We start from the raw sequence: 11,183 nt of genomic DNA, 5'->3' as shown, positions 1-11,183 counted from the left end.
TATTTTCCTGCACCCGAGCCGACATGGAGTTCACTTAGCGATCTAATTGAAAGCTTCTGTGTGCCTGATTATGTGGTGTCGTCTGCTCCATCTAGCGTTGGGGAACGTTGCTTCTTTCTTTTTTGTTTCCTATTCTGGCCTTAATTGTAAGCTCAAGTCTTATAAACTACAAATAAGACTTAGTAATGCAAACAATCATGAGGAAACACTTGAGTGCTCTTGTAACTGTGGATGTAGTCAATTACAAGTGAACCACGTAAAGCAGCCCTGTTTGTTCTGCATGCAATTGTACTATCTAGCACAATATTAATCGCTTTAGTTTAGTACTTTCCGTAAGCATCTGCCTCGACCAAAGCGCATAAAGTTAAGGACCAAGCTGGCATTAATAATATAGCGACAATTCTTATGTTTTTATTCATGGAATGATGTATGAGTGGTTGGATGAGAGGGCCATATAAAGACTAGCAGGAGGAGCCATCTTGCACTACACAAAACCATTTTCTTGTTTACAACTTCTACTTTAATTCACTTCACCTGTGTTTTTTCTTGTCCTGAGTACAAGAAATGGCGCAAGGAGTTCTCTTCAACATTGCAGATAGAATCAGTGGAAGGCTAGGCTCCCTTGCTTTCCAGGAGATTGGATTGATTTGGGGTGTTCAAGATGAGCTCCAGACGCTCAAGGAGATAGTTGCTGGATTCCAAGTTGTTCTTCATGATGCTGAGCAAAAGCAAGCCAACAATGAAGTCAAACTGTGGCTCCAAAGTGTGTAAGATGCAATTTATGAAGCCGATGATTTGCTGGATGAGTTTAATGTTGAAGCTCAATGGAGAGAAATGGTGCCTGAAAGTACTAAAGTGTCAAAGAAGGTACGCCTCTTATTTTCTAGCTCAAATCAACTTACTTTTGGGCTAAAGATGGGCCATAAGAAAAAAAATATTAACAAAAGGTTTCGTGCGATTGCATTTGGTAGAACCTTTCACTTAGAATTAAATCGTGAAGAGCCACGATTTATAATTAGAGAAAGGGTCACTCACTCTTTTGTCCCCAAGGAAAATATTATTGGGAGATATGAAGATAAAATGGCAATTATTCAACTTTTGTTGGATCCCATCTCAACTGAGAATGTGTCAACCATTTCCATAGTTGGATTTGGAGGATTGGGAAAAACTGCACTTGCCCAACTCATATTCAACAATGAGGTGATTCAAAATCATTTTGAGTTGAAAACATGGACATGTCTCTCTAATGTATTTGAGCTGGATGTAGTTGCAAAGAAAATCCTTTAATATATCCGAACATAATGGGATAGAGCAGTTGCAAAATGATCTTAGGAGAAAAGTAGATGGGAAGAAGTACCTACTTGTGTTGGATGATGTGTGGAATGAGAATCGAGAGAAATGGCTTAGCTTGAAGTACTTGTTAATGGGTGGCGGAAAAGGTAGTAGAATACTAATAACCACTTGTAGTGAAATCATTGCAACGGTATCAAACACAGCTAAACCATACACCTTAAGGGGTTTGAATGAAGAGCAAAGTTGGTCTTTATTTAAGGAAATGGCCCTTAAAGATGGAAAAGAGCTAGAAAATTCAACAATTAAGGCAGTTGGGAAGGAGATTGCAAGAAAATGTCAGGGAGTTCCACTTGCTATAAGGACGATAGGTCGGATGTTGCACACCAAACATCACGAAACAGAATGGTTGAATTTCAAAGAAAAAAAACTTTCAAAAATAAGTCAAGAAGAAAATGATATTTTACCAACACTTAAACTAAGTTATGATGTGCTTCCATCACATTTGAAGCATTGTTTTGCTTTTTGTCGCTTGTTCCCACCTGATTATGAGATCTCTGTACATAAATTGATTAAACTTTGGCTGACACAAGGGTTTATTAAGTCTTTAGATGAAAATGAGTGTTTGGAAGATGTTGTGTATGAATACTACTAGGAACTAGTTTGGAGATCCTTTTTCAAGATGAAAAAACAGATGCGTTTGGCATAATAAAAAGTTGTAAAATGCACTACCTCATGAATGAACTTGCAATCTTAGTGTCAGGGGTCAGAAGCACTGTAGTTGATTTCAATTGAGAGAATTTTCATGAAAAGCTTCATCATGTATCTTTCAATTTTCATGTTCATTTGTCATATTGGAAAGTGCCAACATCATTGCTAAAAGCAAATAAGATACGAACTTTTCTTTTTCCTTGCCAAGAATATTCGATTGATGATGAGGATTCATTATGTAATTCATTTTGTACTACAATTGCTTCAAATTTTAAGTCATTGCGTATGTTGAGTCTCAATGAATTAAGAATTACACATTACCCAAGTATCTTAAAAAAATGAAACATTTGAGATATCTTGATCTTCGTCATAATCTTATCAAGATACTTCCAGATTGGATAGTTGAACTTTCAAATTTGGAAACACTAGATCTCTCTGGTTGTGAGAATCTTGTGGAAATGCCTAGAGACATCAAGAAAATGATCAACTTAAGGCATCTCAACTTGAAAGACTGTTGTGAAGAATTCCGCGTGAATTGGGTGAGCGGATTGGTCTTCGTACATTGGGTACATTTGCTTTGCGCGAAAACAATTCCTTTTGGAGGGACAGTGCTAGTCTTGGTGAACTGGGGAGGCTTAATGAATTCAGGGGAGAGTTAGATATTAGAAATTGTTAGATTTGGCATTAAATCAACATGCCTAAACTAAAACAAGAATCAAACAAGGATTAAGATATTTTGGACGCAAGATATTTTGATTTGTATTTCTTAGTTGGTTTGGGATTTGGTTTTAATATAGGATTTGGTTTCCTATATTCTAGGGACTTCGTGTAAACCTATGACATCTATTAGTATAAATAAATGGATGTGGGATAAAGTTTTGTGTGTGAGAGTTTTGAGAGGCATAAATTTGTATACTTGAGAATACTTTGAGTTTGTGAGTTCTCTTGTATTTATTGGTAATCAATAAAGCTTCCATTGTTAGAGAAGTACTCCTATATGGGAGGAACTTTGAAATCGTTGTGTTTTGTTTATTGCTTGATTGGTTTTTGGTTTAGTTTACAACAAGTGGTATCAAGAGCCTAGGTTCTTACGTGTCTTTTGACTATCAAGTAATGACAAAGACTGGTAATCCTACCAGTGGTGAGGATGTTGAAGAAAAGTCAGGCACCAGTGGAACCAAGACGACGGTTCAGAGTGCTAGGTTTGAAATTGAGAAATTTGAAGGAACAAACAACTTTGCTATGTGGCAATGTGAGGTTCGAGATGTCCTGATACAACAAGGTTTGGTTGTTGTGTTAAGAGACATGCCGTTTTCGATGAAAAAAGAAGAATGAGAAAGATTGAATGCTCATGCATGTTCTACAATTAGGCTATGCTTGGGAAAGCAACAGAAGTATGGGGTGATGAACATAACTTTTGCGAAGGAATTGTGGGCTTTATTGGAGACAAAATATATGAAGAAGAGTGCAGAGAATCGATTGCATCTCAAGAGCAAGTTGTCCAAGTTCCAGTACAAAGAGGGCACAAAGATGATTGGCCATCTAGAAGAGTTTAACAAGCTTCTAGTTGAACTGGAAAATCTTGAAAAGATAATCAAAGATGAAGACAAGGCCTTGATCCTGATGAACTCATTGCCTGAATCTTGAGAGCCTTTCATGACTACTTGGATTTATGGCATGGAGACAATTAAGTATGATGAAATCTTAAGTGCTCTTTTGAACCATGAGGTGAGACACCTTGACAGGCTAGAAAGGAAGAAGCTTTGATGGTGAGAGGGAGATCAAAAGAACAGAAAGGTTCGTACAGGAAAAATAGTAGGTCTCGTATTAAATGAGTCTCAAAGAATAGGAATTTCTTGGACAAAGATGAGTGTGCTTCTTGTCATGAAAAAGGACATTGGAAGAAGGATTGCCCTAAAATTTGATCTCACTAGGCACTTTCGAGTCATAAGGCTACAAGTTTTACTCTGATAACAATGTGCTCGAAGTTGCTAAATGAGCACTTGTCATAATGAAAGGGCCTCGAATGGCTAACTTTATATGCTACAAGGAAAGACTTTGGAAAATGGATGAAGTGCAAAGTGATAAAAGTGACTTGTCTGCATTATGGCAATGAGGTTGGGACATGTAGGAGAAAAAACATTGCAAGGACTGATCAAGCAACGGTGTTTAAAAGGAGCAAAAACTAGAAAGATAGAGTTCTGTGAGCACTGCGTTATTGTCAAACAAACAAAGGTGAAATTTGGCTCAGCTGTTAATCAAACGAAATGGATTTTGGACTATGTTCACTCTAATGTATGGGGGCTTGCAAAGAATGCTTCTTTAGGTGGAAAAAATGGGTTTGTAAGCTCAGAAAATCTCTTTATGGTTTGAAGCAGTCGCCTAAGCAATGGTATTTAAGATTTGACAAGTTTATGAAGGGTCAAGACTATACAAGAAGTCACTATGATCACTGTGTTTATCACAAGAAGTTGAAAGATGGTTCGTTCGTGTGGTAGACATCGAAATTTCGGTGAAATAAATGTTGACCAATAATTAAAATTTCAACGTTCACGTGTCACATAAATTTTACACGTAGCATGTGACTTAATGAAGAATCGAAAAAAAATCGGTAAAGTTATCAAACGGGACACATGTTAACACCTGTCAGAAATGATTTATTTAATTTGAATATTATATTCAATATTAGGCCTTGAAAAAATCTATAAATAGAAGCCAATTTCATTTCAATTCACCAATTCACAAATACATTTCTCTACTCTCAAATTAGAAGAGAATTCCCTAAATCCTTGAAACTTTGAAACTCTAAAGCTTTCAAGCATCTAACCTCCCAAATTCCCAAGAATCCCAAAGGATCGAGAAAGCTCTCTTCGTTCTTCGTCAAATCCTTGGAGAAACGTTCATCAAGATCAAGCCCAAAGGCCCTTGAAGATTCGTTCAACCGTTCATCAAGATCAAGCCCAACGGCCCTTGAAGAAACCATCTGTTCATCCTAAGATCAAGCCCCGACGACCCTTTGGATCAACAACCTCAACAAAACGTTCACAATTGTTCATCCCGAGATCAGGCCCTAACAGCCATTTAGATCAACAACCCATCCACAAATCCACACCTTACGAAGATCGAATCAGAGGCTAAATCCATAAGAGAGATTATAACCCCAAAATTAATACAAAACATTTGTTTGTACATGTGTTCTTGTTTCATGATTTTCCGTGTTCACACGTGTACTTATTAATCTATGTGGTGCTCATAGCCTCAAGATATATTTTAGAGATAGAAAAGTTGAAGGAGCAAATGAGAAGGGAGTTCAAAATGAAGGATCTCGGTGAAGCCAAGAAAATATTGGGAATGGAGATCACAAGGGATAGACAAAAAGGTTTGGTGTGTTTGTTTCAGAAGCAATATCGTGAGAAGTTGTTACAAAAGTTAGGAGTAACAAAAGGCACTAAGTCTGTAGGAACTCCATTAGGTGTTCACTTCAAGTTGAGCAGTCAACAATGTCCCAAAACTGATGAAGAAAAGATGAAGATGGATGATATTCCACATGCTAATTTGGTTGGAAGATTAATGTATGCTATGGTGTGTACTTGTCCTGATATAACACATGCAGTTGGAATTGTTCATGCATAATCCTGGAAGAGAGCATTGAAATGCTGCCAAGTGATGTATTTACATGGAACGAGGGACAAAGGTATTTGTTTTGAAAGATGTGATGAAGGAATTGATAAGTTCTCAGTTGGATATGTGGACTCTGACTTTGCTGGAGACTTAGACAAGAGAAGATCAACGACTGGGTATGTGTTTACTATGAAAAATGGTCCTATATGTTGGAGATCGATATTACAACCAACGGTGACACTATCAACCACAGAAGCAAAATAAATGGTGATCGCTGAAGCTATCAGAGAAGCAATGTGGACTCTAGGGTTGTTAAGAGACTTAGGTGTAGAACAACACAAATTGGATGTATATTGTGACAACCAAAGTGCCATTTATTTGGCCAGATATCAGGTACATCATGCTAGGACTAAGCACATTGATGTACGATATCATTTTGTGATAGAAGTGGTAGCTGAAGGTGAGATTCGTCTAAAAAAGGTTGCTACAGAAGATAATCCAGCTGACATGTTGACAAAGGTGGTTAATACAGCTAAATTCGAACACTGCTTGGATTTGATGAAGTTGAAGTAAGTTTAATCTTGCGATATGGTGGAGCAACATAAGTTGTTTGATGCCTCGTTATGGATTTCATGCCAAGGTGGAGATTGTTGGATTTGGCATTAAATCAACATGCCTAAACTAAAACAAGAATCAAACCAGGATTAGGATATCTTGGACGCAAGATATTTGGATTTGTGTTTCCTAGTTGGTTTGGGATTTGGTTTTAGTATAGGATTTGGTTTCCTATATTCTAAGGACTTTGTGTAAACCTATGACATCTATTAGTATAAATAGATGGATGTGGGATAGAGTTTTGTGTGTGAGAGTTTTGAGAGGCATAAGTTTGTATACTTGAGAACACTTTGTGTTTGTCAGTTCTTTTGTATTTGTTGATAATCAATAAAGCTTCCATTGTTAGAGAGGTACTCCTATATTGGAGGAACTCTGAAATCGTTGTGTTTTGTTTATTGCTTGATTGGTTTTTGGTTTAGTTTATAATAGAAAATTGAGGCACCAGAAAAATGTGCTGTCAAAATCAAATGGTGGTGCACTTCTGAAGGAGAAACAACATCTCCGTTCGTTGGGTTTGTTCTGGAAACATGGAGAAGATGTAGATGCAGTTGATGAGAAGGTTATTATAATGTCAATGGAAGTATTGCAACCCCATTCAAATCTAAAGGAGTTTTCCGTGTGGTTTTATTGTGGTGTGAGGTTTGCAAGTTGGTTTTCTTCTCTCATAAATATTGTTAATCTCACATTGTCTATCTGTGAGAGATGCCAACATCTTCAACCCTTGGATCATTTGCCTTCCCTTAAGTTTCTTCAGCTTTCAAATTTGTAGTTGGAGTACATATCGGACAGTGAGAGCAGTAGTAGTATGAGTGATGAGATGATGAAGATGTCATTATTTTCCTCCTTGGAAGAACTCTGTGTAGTAAATTGCCTTGTACTGAAGGGATGGTGGATGGCAAACACTCATAACAGTGCTTCTTCATCAACGGAAAATTCGTCATTCCCGTTGCCTTCATTTCCCTGTCTTTCTAGATTGACAATTAGGCATTGTCTTAATCTAAATTCCATGCCTCTATATCTAAATGTGGATAGAATACATCTCTATAGTACCAGCTTGAAAGTTCTTCCTTACTTGTTTGTTAGAGGAGCATCTGATATTACACATGATGTTGGTGTTGATGTTTCTGCCTCTTCTTCTTCCCCTCATCTCTCTAAATTAACACATCTGTCACTTAATGGAATTAAGGATTTGGAATGTATAACATCAGAAGGGATGGGCTACCTCACATCATTCCGATTGGTTTTAATTGAAAATTGCCCAAATTTGGCATCACTACTAGAAGAAATAAACAATCTCATGTCACTGCAGCACCTTGAATTAAAGATTGCTATTATTTGGCATCACTGCCAGAAAGGATTCGTTGTCTACCCTATTTAAATAGATTCAAAATTTGGCGTTGCCCCATGTTATACGAAAGATGCCAAAAAGAAAAAGGTGAGGACTGGCCTAAGATTGCTCACATCCCAGACATTGAAATTCATTAAGGTGTGTTTTCTAACTTATTTCAATTCACACATGCCTAATTCAGTATAAACTATGAAATGTTCAAATGCCAATCTTGTTTCTTAATTTTATCCTTTATTCATCATCACCAGCAATTTATTTTTATTTTCAGATGGCATACCATGTGAATCAAAGATTTTGTCCTCACTTTTGCTTTCTCATTGTGCAACACTTGTTCCCCAACAAATCGGTACGCATTCCGTACCCAGTGGCTATTGTGAATGCGAACATGTCGTTGATGATTATTTCATTTCGATCCCACAATTCATTATATTATATGCATAATTTATGGAGATTTCTTTGCTTTCATTTACTTCTATCTCTTTAGGGACATGTGCCTTATCAAGGACATTTTCTTTTTCTGGAAGTACAGAATCATGAATTGTGGCTTTGTCATTCATTTTCTTTTCCTAAATGATTTCATTTGGATTCAGTTATGCCCTCATCTTCCTCTTTCAAGGGGCTGAATCTTTTGAACCTGGGGGTCTACCACGCTTCAGGCGTGCAACAAATGAATCATTCCCTGCCACTTTATTTTGTCCAACAGGGACATCAATTCTTGCAGGCGCATTTATAGCTGGTATATGTGATTTTGTCACTTTCGTAGCATCATTAAATGCATCTGACATTTGATTAGCAATACTCTGAAGATGAACGATCATTTTCACTTCATTTTCACATTGAGTGCTTCGTGGACCAAAATGAGATAAAGTGGATACAACCCATGTCAGTTCTTGTCGTTCTTTTGGAACGGTATTTTCTCCCCCAACGGCGGAAAAACTGTCTCATCAAAGTGACAATCCGCAAAACAAGCTATAAAAATATCACTTGTCAAGGGTTCCAAATATCTAATGATAGATGGTGAATCAAAACCTATATAAATTCGTAGTCTGCATTGATGTCCCATTTTAATGCATTGTGGTGGTGCAATAGTCACATAAACAGCATAATCAAAAACTTGTAAATGTGAAATGTTTGGTTGATGCCCAAACATAAGTTGTACTGAGGAATACTGATGGTTGGCTATAGATCTCAATCAAACCAATGATGTAACATGTAAGATGACATGTCCTCATGCAGAAACTAACAATTTTGTTTTCATGAGCAAAACGCGAGCTATTTTTTGAAGCCGCTTGATTAATGTTTCTGCTAAACCATTTTGAGTATGGACATGAGGAACAAGGTGTTCAACATTAATTCCTAGTGTCATGTAGTAATCATCAAAAGTTTGAGACATAAATTCACCAGCGTTATAAAGTTGGATTGACTTAGTAGGGTAATCTGGGAACTGTGCTCGTAATTTAATTATCTAAGCAAGAAGTCTCGCAAAAGCTACATTTTAAGTAGACAAGAGGCAAACATGACACACGCTAACCCGGAATGCCCACTTGGACTCCGAATCAAGCTGTGCTGGCTGATACCTAGAAAGTGACGAAGCCATAAAGTGTAGTATAGCTGAAAATGTGAATAAATTTAAACCTAGAAGTGCCTTAATTTAAGGAGTGCGCTGTGAGTGTGAATGAACCCATTTCACACATGATGACAAAACATAAGTAAAATACAGTAAAGTGGAAAGAGAATTATAACATCGAAGGTAACCGCCTATACCATATTTGCCAAAACTCCTCGTCGATACGAAAACTCCGTTACTAGCGAAAAACAAGGGTGAGTGGGCCTGAAAATAAAGTTTTATAAAAACCTTTCTGAAAACATTGTAACCCTTCGCCATAAAACAAGTATAGTTTCCAGAAAATCATACTACATATAAGTATGAAATCAAATGCATGTCAACAGTAAATCCAAAAATATGCCACAGCAGAATATCTCAACAGCAAAATGAATATAATCATAAGCTCAACAATATATACTAGCATGCAAGTCGGAGTCACCTAATGTGACCTGTATGACAGGCTAGATGTAATAATAGACGCTTTAGTGCTACGATCACGTGAAGCTTGTGCTATGCGCAATCACCTATGAGTTAGAACTGCTTATTGCAGTTTGTACGACAAGCTAACACCTACTTGGATCCAAGACAAGCGTGCGGTATTGGGAGGTGAACATACACGTGAAGGTTAGCCTGGCCTCGACTGAGCACTCACCTGAGGTGTAGCATTGATGAGCATTACATTAATATATGCATTTCATAATGATGCAATAATTCCAATCAACATAATAAACTTACCTGAACTTACATGTGCATCTCGTAGGATCATCTTGGTATTTCACAATAGTGCAACATTTCTCATAACATAATTTAATCACGGCATGAAGTGCATAAATCAATTCAAAAGCATTTGTGGAAACTATCAATCATATATATATATATACTATAAAAAGGAAAAGACCCACTCACTTGAGGTCCGCGCGACAACTCCTTAGCACGAATATTGAGGTGTCACGAACGATTGGCGTCTAGAACAATTATCAAATTATGTCTCAGAATGCTTATCGATAGAACATGTAACTTACATAAAACACATCCCCAAGGACGTTCTAGAATGATTTGAAACCCATTGACCAAAAGTCAACCGTCGGTCAAAGGTCAGCGGTAGGGTCCATAACTTTACATAACTCAATGCGGAAGATCCGCACCTTGAATTTCTGATCCGTAACTTCCAAAGATCCACATTATGCTTCTAGAACATCATACTAAAGCTTCACTACGATCCAACGGTTGGATCTCCGCCAATTGTAAATTCAAGTGAAGATCAATACTTTATTTTATGAACTAACAAATCCAATTCGGGAAGATCCGTAAGTTGGATTCCCAACCCGTAAGTTCCTATGGTCCTAAAATATTACTTACTCCAACGTATTAAAGTTTAGTGACGATCCAACGGTCAGATCGTTGATTGCTATAATATTCAAGTGGCCAACCTTAATGGAACTAGGTTCAAACGATGGAATTTCATCAATCGGACTTCATATAAGGAATTGAAGTATCAAATTTAGCCTAGGAAGGTCAGGGGATGCCTCGGCCCACACGCCGCTGCCCACATCGGTCGGCCGTCCCGACTCGCCGGAAAAATCAACTATTTCTAAAAATTCTCAAATTTCAAAAAAATGACCCTAGAAATGGGTGTGCTTCAATTCGACCTCCACACGCACTCGGACTCCTCAACCACTACTTGGGCTTTGTTCCTAGGGTTGAGGGAGGTCTATTGGTGGTGGTGGTTGGTGGAGTTTGCTTCAGAAATGGCAAATTTCTCCGTGGGTGACCTCGGGCTCGTTGGAGAAGACGACATGAGTTCGTTGTGAAATCTCCACTAACCGCCATCAAGTTTTTGTGGAATTTGAAGAGGGAAGGTCGTTGAGTCAAATGGTGGTGATGGGAAACTCCAACTCGCCGGAAAATGGACGGAAATGGCGAAGGAAAAGGCGGCCAGAAACCGGGTTTTGAAACAGGTTACGAGTTAAGGGGATCTGGCCATGGTTTGCT

At 37.8% G+C, this 11,183-nt stretch overlaps 1 pseudogene; it reads left to right on the top strand.

Moving 5' to 3' along the window:
* The first annotated feature begins 442 nt into the window (after positions 1-442).
* Positions 443-7,866, top strand: LOC126628626 (disease resistance protein RGA2-like; annotated as a pseudogene).
* The last annotated feature ends 3,317 nt before the right edge of the window (positions 7,867-11,183 follow it).

Source organism: Malus sylvestris, chromosome 7 (assembly GCF_916048215.2).
Source record: "Malus sylvestris chromosome 7, drMalSylv7.2, whole genome shotgun sequence".
Taxonomy (NCBI): domain Eukaryota; kingdom Viridiplantae; phylum Streptophyta; class Magnoliopsida; order Rosales; family Rosaceae; genus Malus; species Malus sylvestris.
Note: the sequence above shows the minus strand (reverse complement) of the source record. Positions and strands in the feature narration are given on the sequence as shown.